Here is a 15,395-nt window from a genome sequence, read left to right as displayed (position 1 = left end):
TGAAGGCTGGCACACTAAGGAATGCAGCACCCCCTTATGCTGAAGGATGGCACACTAAGGAATGCAGCACACCTTATGCTGAAGGATGACACACTAAGGAATGTAGCACCCCCTTATGCTGAAGGATAACACACTAAGGCATGCAGTACCCCCTTATGCTGAAGGATGGCACACTAAGGAATGCAGCACATACCCTTATGCTGAAGGATGACACACTAAGGAATGCAGCACCCCCTTATGCTGAAGGATGGCACAATAAAAAATGCAGCACACACCTTTATGCTGAAGGATGGTACACTAAGGAATGCAGCACCTCGTTATACTGAAGGTTGGTACACTAAGGAATGCAGCACACCCTTATCCTGAAGGATGGCACACTAAGGAATGCAGCACCTCGTTATGCTGAAGGATGGCACATTAAAGAATGCAACACACCCCTTTATGCTAAAGGATAGCACACTAAGGAATGCAGCACCCCCTTATGCTGAAGGACGGCACACTCTGGAATGCAGCACACCCCCCTTAGGTTGAAGGATGGCACACTAAGAAATGCAGCACACCCTTATGCTGAAGGATGGCACACTAAGGAATGCAGCACCCCCTTATGCTGAAGGATGGCACACTAAGGAATGCTGCACCCACTTATGCTGAAGGATGGCACACTAAGCAATGCAACACCTCCTTATGCTGAAGGATGGCACACTAGGGAATACAGTACCCCCTTATGTTGAAGGGTGATACACTAAGGAATGCAGCACCCCCTTATGCTGAAGGATGGCACACTAAGGAATGCAGCACCCCCTTATGCTGAAGGATGGCACACTAAAGAATGAAGCATACACCCTTATGCTGAAGGATGACACACTAAGGAATGCAGCACCCCCTTGTGTTTTAGGATGGCACAGTAAGGAATGCAGCACCCCCTAATGCTGAAGGATGGCACACTAAGGAATGCTGCACCCCCTTATGCTGAAGGATGGCACACTAAGGAATGCAGCACCCACTTATGCTGAAGGATGGCACACTAAGGAATGCTGCCCACCCCCTTATGCTGAAGGATGGCACATTAAGGAATTCAGTACCCCAATATGCTGAAGGATGGCACACTAAGGCATGGCACATTAAGGAATTCAGTACCCAAAATATGCTGAAGGATGGCACACTAAGGAATGCAGCACCCCTTTATGCTGAAGGATGACACACTAAGGAATGCAGCACACACCCTTATTCTGAAGGATGGCACACTAAGGAATGCAGCACACCCCCTTATGCTGAAGGATGGCACACAAAGGAATGCACCACCCCATATGCTGAAGGATGGCATACTAAGGAGTGCAGCACCCCCTTATGCTGAAGGATGGCACACTAAGAAATGCAGCACCCCCTTATGATGAATGATGGCACACTAAGGAATGCAGCACACATCCTTATGCTGAAGGATGACACACTAAGGAATGCAGCACTCCCTTAAGCTGAAGGATGGCACACTAAGGAATGCAGCACCCCTTATGCTGAAGGATGGCACACTAAGGAATGCAGCATCCCTTATGCTGAAGGATGGCACACTAAGGAATGCAGCACCCCCTTATGCTGAATGATGGCACACTAAGGAATGCAGCACACACCCTTATGCTGAAGGATGGCACACTAAGGAATGCAGCACCCCCTTTTGCTGAAGGATGGCACACTAAGGCATGCAGCACCCCCTTATGCTGAAGGATGGCACACTAAGGAATGCAGCACACACCCTTATGCTGAAGGATGGCACACTAAGGAATGCAACACCCCCTTTTGCTGAAGGATGACACACTAAGGCATGCAGCACCCCCTTATGCTGAAGGATGGCACACTAAGGAATGCAGCACACACCCTTATGCTGAAAGATGACACACTAAGGAATGCAGCACCCCCTTATGCTGAAGGATGGCACAATAAAAAATGCAGCACACACCTTTATGCTGAAGGATGGCACACTAAGGAATGCAATACCCCCTTATGCTGAAGGATGGTACACTAAGGAATGCAGCACCTCGTTATGCTGAAGGTTGGTACACTAAGGAATGCAGCACACCCTTATCCTGAAGGATGGCACACTAAGGAATGCAGCACCTCATTATGCTGAAGGATGGCACATTAAAGAATGCAACACACCCCCTTATGCTAAAGGATAGCACACTAAGGAATGCAGCATCCCCTTATGCTGAAGGACGGCACACTCTGGAATGCAGCACACCCCCCTTAGGTTGAAGGATGGCACACTAAGAAATGCAGCACACCCTTATGCTGAAGGATGGCACACTAAGGAATGCAGCGCCCCCTTATGCTGAAGGATGGCACACTAAGCAATGCAACACCTCCTTATGCTGAAGGATGGCACACTAGGGAATACAGTACCCCCTTATGTTGAAGGGTGATACACTAAGGAATGCAGCACCCCCTTATGCTGAAGGATGGCACACTAAGGAATGCAGCACCCCCTTATGCTGAAGGATGGCACACTAAAGAATGAAGCATACACCCTTATGCTGAAGGATGACACACTAAGGAATGCAGCACCCCCTTGTGTTTTAGGATGGCACAGTAAGGAATGCAGCACCCCCTTATGCTGAAGGATGGCACACTAAGGAATGCTGCACCCCCTTATGCTGAAGGATGGCACACTAAGGAATGCAGCACCCACTTATGCTGAAGGATGGCACACTAAGGAATGCTGCCCACCCCCTTATGCTGAAGGATGGCACATTAAGGAATTCAGTACCCCAATATGCTGAAGGATGGCACACTAAGGCATGGCACATTAAGGAATTCAGTACCCCAAATATGCTGAAGGATGGCACACTAAGGAATGCAGCACCCCTTTATGCTGAAGGATGACACACTAAGGAATGCAGCACACACCCTTATTCTGAAGGATGGCACACTAAGGAATGCAGCACACCCCCTTATGCTGAAGGATGGCACACAAAGGAATGCACCACCCCATATGCTGAAGGATGGCATACTAAGGAGTGCAGCACCCCCTTATGCTGAAGGATGGCACACTAAGAAATGCAGAACCCCCTTATGATGAATGATGGCACACTAAGGAATGCAGCACACATCCTTATGCTGAAGGATGACACACTAAGGAATGCAGCACTCCCTTAAGCTGAAGGATGGCACACTAAGGAATGCAGCACCCCTTATGCTGAAGGATGGCACACTAAGGAATGCAGTATCCCTTATGCTGAAGGATGGCACACTAAGGAATGCAGCACCCCCTTATGCTGAATGATGGCACACTAAGGAATGCAGCACACACCCTTATGCTGAAGGATGGCACACTAAGGAATGCAGCACCCCCTTTTGCTGAAGGATGACACACTAAGGCATGCAGCACCCCCTTATGCTGAAGGATGGCACACTAAGGAATGCAGCACACACCCTTATGCTGAAGGATGGCACACTAAGGAATGCAGCACCCCCTTTTGCTGAAGGATGACACACTAAGGCATGCAGCACCCCCTTATGCTGAAGGATGGCACACTAAGGAATGCAGCACACACCCTTATGCTGAAAGATGACACACTAAGGCATGCAGCACCCCCTTATGCTGAAGGATGGCACACTAAGGAATGCAGCACACACCCTTATGCTGAAGGATGGCACACTAAGGAATGCAGCACCCCCTTTTGCTGAAGGATGACACACTAAGGCATGCAGCACCCCCTTATGCTGAAGGATGGCACAATAAGAAATGCAGCACACACCTTTATGCTGAAGGATGAGTTGTTTGACCTGGTATTTTAAAGGGCTTAGATAACTTTTGTAGAGTTTGTCAAAACTGCGAAAGGAAAACACCCAACTCTTGATTTAATAATCGTTTGATACCTTTGCCCATTGTAGAGGTCTCTTCTATTTACATAACTGACACAGCGGGTCCACTTATTAAACTGAAAAATTGTCATCAGTATATGATAGTAGTTATTGGTTATCCAGTCAAATTTCCTGTAGCAGGGCCCCTAAAAGGAATCAATGCAAAGCACATAGTGAAAGAATTAGAAATACTCTTTTGTAGTGTAGGAATTCTTATTGAACAAGGTAGCCCATTCATGGCCAGAGCAATGCATTATTGTTGTCAGTGCTTTAAACTGAAACAACTAAAGAGATCTTTATACTACTGTCATGCACATGGATTAGTTGAACACTTTACCAAACTTTAAAGTCTATGTTAACAAAAGGCTATAGTTTCAGGTGTGAAAAACTGGATCCAGCTGCTGTGATATCTTCTCTTTGCTGTAAGAGAAGTACCTCAAACCATAGCTGGCATCACACCATTTGAATTGTTTTATGGTAAACATCCATGAGGCTTCCTAGATACAGCAAAAAAAAAAAAAGATGGGAGGAAGAAAACACCCACTTCAAAAAATGTCTCAGGACATTATGTGGATATGCAGAGCAGGTTAAGAGCTGTAATGCTTGTAGTAGGAGAACATACAGAGGGGGTACAGCAGGCACTACAGAGAACATAGACCAGGCCAGGAGATAAGGTATCCGACCAAAAAAGAAAAAAAAAAAAGAAAAAGCCAGTACCCAACATCTCCTGTGGCTTGTTGCAAAACACTTTTATTCTATGACCGATAGTCAATACTACACCAATATGGTTATACAGGTTTCGGCAAAAGCCTTCTTCAGCAACCAAACTTGAAAAAGTGAAAAGATGTAACTGGCATTGATGTTGTTGTTGTGTCGTTCAGCTTTTCCCGGTTAGTGGTTGCCACAGCGGAACTCCGGTCTGCTAATGATTGGCATTAGATTTTTACGTGCCAAGTTTCCGGCCCTGACGCACAACCTTCAACGAAGGTACGCCCGTTCACGCATGTCTCGACACAGAAGACGCTCTAGCTGAGAATCGAACAGGACAATGTCACTGTGAGGCGACAATGCTACCGCAACACCACCACTGCAGTTATCTCCCTTATATATGGTGTCTAATGACGCCCTCTAGTGCACATAAGAAATACTACCATATCAATAATAATATATGTCATATAAATTTAAACAATTAATCCATGGTGGTGGTGCTGCGGTAGCATTGCCGCCTCACAGTAAGACGCTGTCTGGTTCGATTCTCAGCTAGGGCGTCTTCTGCGTGGAGACATGCATGAATTGGCGTACCTTAGTTGAAGGTTGTGCATCAGGGCTGGCAACTCGGCACGTAAAAATCAACTGCCAATCATTATTGGACCGTAGTTCTGCTGTGGCGACCCCTAACCAGGAAAAGCTGAAAGACACAACAAGTTATCATGTTACAAACATAATTAACTAAACAAATCAAAGAGCACTTTGTATTAATACAAATATACAATTTTGTATAAAGATGTTTCAAAATTGGTCATTTAACCCAGGAGAAAAAAGGGCCTCCAATTTAATAATCCACATTTTCTCTTTATTTGTTAACATTTCATGTAGTGTGTGAGCCTCTTTATTCCTGAACATAATGTGGTCAATGACCATGAAACTGAAGAATCCCGTTGGATGTTTAAACGTGTTTAAATAGAGAACTCGAACCTTTCTTATTTTTGGTGTCACTTAAATGTTCTCCAACCCTTATTTTGAAGGGTCGGGACATTTATCCCACATAAAATGTCCGACAACTACATTGGGCTAAATAAATAATCCAAGTAGTGTTACAGTTGGCAAAAAATGGGACATTGTATACATGTGCAGAATTTTGGGACGTAAAACTGTTTGACTTCAACACTCTTGGACAATAAATACAATGACCACATGGATAACAACCCGATATCAATTGACCAGTCATTGTCATTTGTTTGGTTAAGCCTGAACCTTTGTCATAAACCCTTTTATAATGGCTAAATAAGGATCCCAAAGACCGCCCCTTCCGAAAAGAATAGAAACATCGATCACCAATATAGTTGTTTAAAGTGTCATCTGATCTTAATAGATGCCAGTGTCTATGAATAATATTCATAAAACTAGTAGTGTTTCTCCCATAAGTTGTAATTAATCTGAGTACATGTGATTTTTCAGTATCCTGAACCCGATATGACAACAACTGCGATCTATCCTGTTGATTGGCAAACCGACTGGCCCTAATGATGTCACCCACTTGATATCCCCTATTCTTAAACCTAGATGTTAAATCATGTCGGTGATGGTCATACGTAGAGGAATTTGAACAAATTCTCTTAATACGAAGAAATTGTGATTTGGGGATATTCTTGATGACATGTTGTGGGTGGAAACTTGTAACATGTAGTAGGGTGTTGAATTGTGGAAACTTCCTAAATACTTCACTCTCCAAAGTGTCCAAATCTGTTCTCCTAACTGACACATCCAAGAAAGTGATGTCTGATCTAGAGTAAGTCAACTTGAATTCAACACCCCACATATTGCAATTCACATATTCCAAAAATTCCAAAAGGAATTCCTCATCTGCTCGCAACACCAACCAACAGTCATCAAGATATCTCCTCCAAATATCCATTTCATTTATATATATATATATATATATATATATATATATATATATATATATATTATGGCTAGTGTCATATGTCAATTGTTCCTCCACGTATGCCATAAATAGGTCCGCATAAATGGGGGCAAAAGAGGCCCCCATAGCAGTACCTTGAAGTTGCCAAAAACACCTATCTTTAAAATAAAAAATGTTGTAGGTCAGGACCATTTCTGCCATGCAAATTAGGAGAGTATTAAAAGCCTGGTTTGTACATATTGGCTCGATCTAGCCAATATTGCAAGGCCATAAGTCCTGCCCAATGGGGGATATTGGTGTACAAGGAGGTGACATCTAAAGTGCATAAGAGCCAGTCGGACTCCAATTGCATATCAGATATAATGGAGAGAAACTGGGCTGTGTCCTGTATTCTGGACCGTATCAATGATAGTAATGGTTTTAAATATAAAGTAAGAAATTCAGACAAAGGCTCAGTCAAAGAGCCTTTGCCTGAAACAATCGGTCGACCAGCCGGTCTGTTAGAATCCTTATGGATCTTGGGCAAAAAATAGATGTACCGTATACTGTTTTTTAGAATGGTCTACCTTAAGATGAAAACAGACTTCCTTAGTGATAATGCCCTCATCTTCTGCTAGATTGAGGAAGTGATCGGGTTGTTATCCATGTGGTCATTGTATTTATTGTCCAAGAGTGTTGAAGTCAAACAGTTTTACTTCCCAAAATTCTGCACATGTATACAATGTCCCATTTTTTGCCAATTGTAACACTACTTGGGTTATTTATTTAGCCCAATGTAGTTGTCAGGAATTTTATGTGGGACAGACATCCTGACCCTTCAAAATAAGGGTTGGAGAACATTTAAGTGACATCAAAAATAAGAAAGATTTGAGTTCTCTATTTAAACACATGTTTAAACATCCGACGGGATTCGTCAGTTTCATGGTCATCGACCACCTTAGGTTCAGGAATAAAGAGGCTCACACACTACATGAAATGTTAACAAATAAAGAGAAAATGTGGATTATGAAACTGGAGGCCCTTTTTTCTCCTGGGTTAAATGACCAATTTTGAAACATCTTTATACAAAATTGTATATTTGTATTAATACAAAGTGCTCTTTGTTTTGTTTAGTTACTTATGTTTGTAACATGACAACAATTGTTTAAATTTATATGACATATATTATTATTGATATGGTAGTATTTCTTATGTGCACTACAGGGCGTCATTAGACACCATATATAAGGGAGATATTAATGCCAGTTACATCTTTTCACTTTTTCAAGTTTGGTTGCTGAAGAAGGCTTTTGCCGAAACCGGTATAACCATACTGGTGTATTATTGACTATCAGTCATGGAATAAAAGTGTTCTGTAACAAGCCACAGGAGATGTTGGGTGCTGGCTTTTTCTTTTTTGGTCGGATACACTACATAGACGTGCACAAGCCGTTCATGCAGGTACTTTTCCGCCAGGATATAAGGTACCCATTGCTGAAAAATGTTCCTTGAAAAGTGTTAAGGCACTTTTACAGTAAACAACAGCCTGTTTATGCCTAAACAAATTAAGTATTAAGTCAGAGTATCACAAAATTGCTACTATGCCTAGAAAGAGACAAACAGAAAACCTTAATACCTGAACTCAGTAGTGAATGAAGGCCCTAATGCCAAAGGGCAGAAACAACAGCAATCCTAGAAGTAGCTAAGTATTCATGCGGAGCATTTTCAGACCCAGTGCCAAACCACATAAAAAACATACAAAAGAAAAAACATAGTAATCTCACCACAACACAAGACATGAAATGGGAGTCAGGCTTCTTCACAAAACACTAGTGATCCATACTCTTTATGTATGATCACTAGTGCGCAGCTGCAGGGCTTTTCACTCAAAAGGTCACATTAGCAGTATAATGTGGATTTCTCATTTCCCTGTGAAGTAGTTAACCCAAAGATTGGTATATATAAGTACCAGGGAGTGCAGGAGGTGCAACATCACACATGAGAAAAGGGACATAAACCTTTGGAAAAAAAAGTTTTTTAGAGGTTTTTTTTTCAATCAGAAATGTTCATATTCATCTGCTGTTACAAATTTGTGATCAGAATTGTGTGAGGCAATCAATAATGATTCAACAGCTTGTCAAGGAGCTGAATGTAATGCTTGTGATTATTAAGCAGACTAAACAGGAACAAACTGATAATGGAGGAGGTTTCAAGGATTTGTATTGAGCAGGTAGCGACTAGAGTAATGCAAAATGGTAAATGTGAGGTATGTTAGATAAATCACACAAACGAAAAGGGCACAACATGTCTTCAGTGACAGAGATGGAAGAAAGTGAAGATCAAACTGACTTATAAAATATGGTTTTATTGTCTTCCTTTTTAGACTTGCACGTTTAACTGTTTGTTATGCTGCTACTGTTGTTACTTTTATTTCACTTACTTGTTGTGTAATTTCAAAATTTCATAGCCAACTAGTCTAGCCTGTTTTAACTTTATTTTTGGTTAATAAGGTAAATAAACTAGCCTGTATGTAACTTTTTTTTCATTTCATGGCCTGGTCCATATAAGCAGGTCTAAATTCAGTATTATGGATTGTTCCCTTTCTTTAATTTCACCAAATGTTTTGGGTTTCTAATACCATGACGAGAATGGACCCCATTCGTAAGTCAAAGGATGATTGAAGTTCAGGAAATTAATATTGTTTCAATGTTTGATGTCAGCCAGAAGTGCTCTTCATAGAACCTGCAATGTGCACAATAATGACTCCTTTTGCAATTCGTATGGAGTTACATGTATTGGTAGCATATCTAAATACAACTGTAGATTCTTTTTTTATAAGACCCCTTGCTCCTACTACTATTGAAACTGCCTGGGTATCTTTCTTCCACATTGCTCTCATTTCTGCCTGCAAATCTTGTTATTTTATGACTTTGTGTCTCTCTGTACATCAGATACTGTAGTTACTGGGTGTAGCAATTTCAATGATCAATGCTACTTTTGTCTTCTTTTCATGGACCACTATATCTGGTTTTCTCACATCTTGGCAATGAGTGACCCCATGTGATGTAGGCTTCATCATTTTCTACGATGCTTTGTGGCTTATGTTTCCAGTGTTTTCAGCTACTTCAATATTATGTTTGCAAAATCATCAGTGCAACAGTCTTGCCACTTATTATGCCTTTCAGTATACAGTCCTTCTGCCATTAGTATGTCACAGCCAGCAACAAGGTGTGTAACTGCTTCCAGTTCTGTTTTACAAAACCTACATTTGTCTGTTTCTCCCACATATTCAATGGACTTTGTAAACCAACATGTACATAGACCACTGTCTTGGGCCACCAATATTAACCTTTTATCTTTTGATTTGAATTCACCTCTCCTTAATCATGCCTGCATTCAGTCCTGATCAACATGAGGTTCTTGCAGGAGTTTTCTATATTTGTAATTATATTTATGCATTTTACACATTTCTTGCCTTCTCATCTGATCTTTCACCTTATATTGTTTCTTTTGTTTTTTGGCACATTCAGTTGCTGCCTGACTTTTATCTAGTTCTGGTTTGATTTCCATTCCCGCTTGACACCGATATGCTTCTGCTAGACTTAGAAGGGAAGTCGTCTTAGATTTATTCTCCTCATGTTTCAACACTTTCACTATGTTTGGGTTTTGTGAGGTCAACAGTTATGCATGCAGTCCCATAATAGCAGATCTATACATCTAATCAATTTCAAGGAGGGCCATCCCTCCTTTGGAACAGGGAATATATAATCTTGGCATGCACTGATTTTTATAAATCATTTGATGAGCATGAAACATCCTTCTTGTTTTCCTATCTAATCTATCCAACACCTTTTGGGGCCAGTCAATCACTCCAAAACTGTTAGAATAGGAAGAGCAAATTGATTTCTAGATTGAATTTTGTTCCCAGATGTTAATACTGTTTTCAGAATTAATTAAAGTCTTCTGAAATATTCCTTACTAAGTTTTATTCATATTTGTTCATGTTTTATTGTTGATCCTTCATCAATTTCCAAATATTTATAAACTCCCTCTTGCTCAAGTTCTTTTATATCACATCCTTGTCCCAAACTGATGTTTTATTGGTGCTGCAGCTTTCCTGCTTTAAAGGTTCTTTTGCACATTTATCAAGAGCAAATGACATTCTTATATCATCTGAAAAAGATTTGACTACATTAAATAGTGCTTTCAGTTCCACATCTGATGAGCTATCCTGTTTTAATTCATTGGCAAAGATAAGATGAGAAGTCTTTACACTTTGTTGTTTTCTATGAGCTAGATTATAGCCAGGTCTATATTATAACATCAAAGTTGCAAAACTTTAAATGTTATAATATCAAACCCACGACATCGAAGGATGAAAATAGCGAAGCCCTGGAACATCGAATTCTTACATAGGGTAAGATTTTGGTGAGCCGTTCCATGGCTTCGCTATTTCCTCCACTGTGGTGCGACAGTTACGGACCTTAGGGTTAGGGTGCGGGTTAAGGTAAGTGGATAGGCAGGAATGTATGTATTGTGTAGTGTAGGGTTAGGTTTTGTTAACTGTATGTGTGTGTATTAATTAGTTTGTTGGTGTATAGTTTCGTAGCGTAAGTTTGCGATAGTTACGGACCTTAGGGTTAGGGTGCGGGTTAAGGTAAATGGAAAGGTAGGAATGTATGTATGGTTTAGTGTAGGGTTGGGTTTTGTTAACTGCATGTGTGTGTATTAATTAGTTTGTTTGTGTATAGTTTTTCTAGGGTAAGTGTGCGATAGTTACGGACGTTAGGGTTAGGGTGCGGGTTAAGGTTAGTGGATAGGAATGTATGTACGGTTTAGTGTAGGGTTAGAAGTAGGGTTTTGTTAAGTGTATGTGTGTGGTTTATTTATTTTGGTGTGTTTGTGCTGTGTGTAGGTTTCTCGGAACAGCAAATTGTTTCCCTGGAAAAAAAATCACTATTCTGAGTGTTATCATATTTCAAAATTCCAAGTTCAAGCTTATGGTGTTTGATATTTTGGAATTTTGAATATATGATATGGACTCTTATTGCCATGGCCTAAGCTGCTAAGCAGACAGCTTAATGGGTTAAGGGCAAGACAAAAGAGCAATGGTGACAGAGAGTCACCCTGGAATATCCCCCTTTGAATTTTTATCCCAGGAATAATAATTTGTCCTTTATCATGGCTTAACTGCAAAGTGTTTTGCCACTGTTTCATGGTTGCTGTCATGTAATTTATCAGTGTAAGGTGTATCTGATACATTTTTAAGCACTCTTTTATCCACGAGTGTGGAATACTTTTAAATGCTTTTTTGTAGTCAATCCCATAGATTCTTCCTCTTTTTGCAGTTCTCCACTATGACTTTGTTTAACAACAAATGATCCTTTGTTCCATTTGACTTTCTTTTGTTACCTTTTTGTTCTACTGCCATGATTGAGTTGTCTTCTAAATGACTATAAACTCTGTCCTCATCAATTCCCGTGTGTTGTTTATATGTCGTCAGAAGACAAGTTATTGGTCTATAATTTTTAGGATAGCTTGCAGGTTCACTCTTAAGTAGGAGCATTGTTTTTCCTGTTGTTAGCCAGGTTGGTGTCTGTTCAGGGTGCACATACAAATAGTTCTTACTCATGGCTACATTTTCGTGCAAATATGTTAATACTTTTAACCAGAAGTTATTTATTGCATCTGGGCTTGGGGTTTTCGAATTACAGGCTTTTCATAACTTTGTTTCAATCTGTCTGGCTGTTACTTCATCCCATTTCATATTCTGTACCTTTGAACTTTTTTATTCTTTCTTTTATTTCTTCTATCCATTCAGCATCTTTGTTATATTCCACAGGATCTTCATAAAAACTTCTCCAAAATGTATCTATTTCTTCTATTTTTGGTGTTTTTTTAATTCCTTTTACCTTGTTTCCCAATTCTCTATAAAACTGTTTTGGGTCATCAATAAATTGCTTATTTTGTACTTTTCTTTTACATTTATCTGCTTATCTTCTAAGTTTTTCTGCCTGTGCTGATATTTTTACTTTATTATTTGTGATAGTACATGATAAGTCCTGATCTGTTATAAAACTGTGTATTGCTTTTATCATGTCTATCTTTCTGAGTATTTTTTTGATCTGCTCCCTCTTCTATACTCTTCTAACAGTGACACATCTTGTCTTAATTGCTTTACAATTTTCTCTATTCAACACTTCCATGATGGTATTCGATTTCTCCCCTTCCTTTCCCTTACTACTCTATGTTCTTGTGGTAGACTCTTATCTGTTATTAATTTAGCTGCACAGTAATATATCCTGTTTACTTCTGTTATTTTGCATGAATCTCTATGGACAATCCAAATTACTGTGTTCATTTGTTTTATCAAACTTCTAACTTTTGGGGTTTTATTGACCCTCTGCAGTCTATTTCTTTCATTGATTTTAATATATCTATCTATCTCTATTAAATCAAGCAACACTTCTCTTAGTTCATTTTCTTCTAAACTTAGGGCACATTTTTTGTTCTCCATTTCCTGAGGGCATTCTGTAGGAAGTTCTATGGCAACTTCCTGTGGCACATTCTCTTCAATTTCATCTTTTGTCATCCATTGCTCTGTCATATGGGAACTCACTGGCCTATCACTCCTCAATACTGACCATGTCAAAGTTGCCACAGTTTCCTGTTCCTTCCCTTACTGTTCAGCTTCAAGTGATCATTTATACTGGTTTCCTGTGAAAGGCTTCAAAATATCTTTATATGGCAACTGATCGGTTGCTTCCGTTCAACTGGCATCTCCTTAATTTGGATGTCCATTGCTCTATGATGCTGTGGTGTTTTATTCTAAGTTAGATTTTCTACATTGAATCCTTACTTTGCAGATACTCCATAACCTCAGTTTCTGTTTATTTAACGTCTCCATTACTAATCTTTTCTACTTTTCCACTTTGTCTTCTTATTTTTGTATTGTAAAGTTCTCCGTGTCTGGATTCCTTTGCCTGTATTTCTCTTCAAATATCTTTGGTGCTGCTGTTTTTGTATTGATTAGTTTTGCTTTCTCCTTTGCATAAATATTACACCATATTAAATCTCTTTTTCTTTCCCATGTCTATATTTCTTCTTCAGATGTCTCCTGATTTTCCTGTTTCTTCTTACTTTGGGGACTCACTCCATCATGCTCTGATCTAACCTGTGTTAGACCTCCTACTACAATTCCTTCACTTCACAGGCATTCTATAATTTCAGCTTCTGTTTTTTTTAACTTCTACTTTACTAATCTTTTCTGCATTCCCTCTTTGTGATATTCTTTTTTATTGTGAAATTTTCCATATCTGGATGCCTTTGCCTGTATTTCTCTTTGAATGTCTTTGGGGCTGCCTTTTTGTATTGATTAATTTTGTTTTTGATTTGCATAAATACTGCACTATATCAAATCTCTCTTTCTTTCCCATGTCCATATTTCTTTTTTTAAACTTTTCAAAAATCTCTACGTTTTGTTGTTTATATTTTTGCACTTCCTCAGATGCTTCTTTTTGCAAACAAATCAAGGTTTCTTGGTCTATATAATGGGCTGGATTCACAAAGGCTTGCACGGAGTCTAAGAATAGTGTAAGACGGCAGACAGCCAATATGTCTGCCGAGCAATCCAGCAACAGCCGGCAGGGGCGTGCATGAGAGCTCCTAAAACTACTCTTGCACGGACAGTGTTATGTTATGCAAATTACCTCATTTACTGCTGAAAGCTATGCAAATGAGGTAAATTTGCAATCCAGGAAACACTAACCTGTCCGTGGAAGAGTAGAATTATTTGCAGAAATGTACTCCGTTGGTAACGGAGTACCGTTCTGCAAATAGCAAAACGGAGCTATGACAGCTCCAAATAAAGGATGCATCCAGTTGAGGAAGCATGCCAATGGCCAAATATAAGGCCATTGGCATTTTTATCGTTTGAAAATTAATAAAAATCAAATTGTTTTTTTTCCCCGATCTTCGATGTTTAAGCGTAGCGCCGTGCAAAAGTGTGGTGCTTTAAAAACCAGAAAATAAATAAAAAATAGGCAAAAATAGGCATTCTTATTAAAAATATTGTTCTGCCAGGCAGGTGAATGGCAGGCTGAAGACAACATGTCTACTGAGTAGTGGTTGCTAAGGGGGAAGCTCAGTTTGAGAGATGTAACCAAGCATTAGTAGGCAATCCTATGCAAATGAGGATAAGGATAGTGAATCCCAATTTTCCCTGGCATGTGAGCCATGTCCCTAGAGTGTAAGTGTAGGAGTAGGGGAGTAGTAGAGTAGAAGATAGGTGACATCATGAGGGGGTATGTATGAAAGACTGTAAGCTTATTGGAGCAGAGTGGCTTGTGTTTGCTCTGAGTTACTCAGGATTGGAAGAGGCATGTCCACAGTTGTCCTACCTGAAACCCAGAAACCAAAGGTGTACGCCGTGGATATCACTGAAATTTCTTGCAAACGTGCTTACACCGTGTGCGCACACGTAAACCTGTCTAAGCCTGTGTGCGCGTGTGTGCACCCGTCTAAGCCTGTGTAAGCCTGTCTAAGCCTGTGTGCATGGATGTGCACCCGCCTAAGCCTGTGTAAGCCTGTGTGCGCGCATGTGCACTCGTGTGTGTTTGTTTGCGCTTGTTTGCGCGGCGCTGCTCCTTGTGGAAACAGAAAGGGAAAAGGAAGGAAAAGAAGTAGTAGGAAGTTAACCAAGGAGAGCTAGCAGAGCTGCCAGGTGAAATAAATCAGAATCAGCCAATTACACAGGCAGTACACTTGCCCAGCCCAGCCCAGCACTTAAAACTCTGCAAACAACATTCCCCCATGTTTTTCTCAAAAACACTGCAACACTGCAGTATACAAAGAGAGTGAAAACTTAAAAAGCTTAACTCAGACAAAAAAATGTTAGGGGCTGCCATTGCTATTATAA

At 40.3% G+C, this 15,395-nt stretch overlaps 1 protein-coding gene across 6 annotated transcripts in view; it reads left to right on the top strand.

Annotated features, from left to right (window-relative positions):
* The window catches only part of ARHGEF15 (Rho guanine nucleotide exchange factor 15), an 879,095-nt gene that overhangs the window by 559,322 nt on the left and 304,378 nt on the right, over positions 1-15,395 (top strand). The window lies entirely within an intron of this gene.

The sequence above is a fragment of the Protopterus annectens genome, chromosome 7.part0, assembly GCF_019279795.1.
Source record: "Protopterus annectens isolate FY-2018-M chromosome 7.part0, PAN1.0, whole genome shotgun sequence".
Lineage (NCBI taxonomy): Eukaryota > Metazoa > Chordata > Ceratodontiformes > Protopteridae > Protopterus > Protopterus annectens.
Note: the sequence above shows the minus strand (reverse complement) of the source record. Positions and strands in the feature narration are given on the sequence as shown.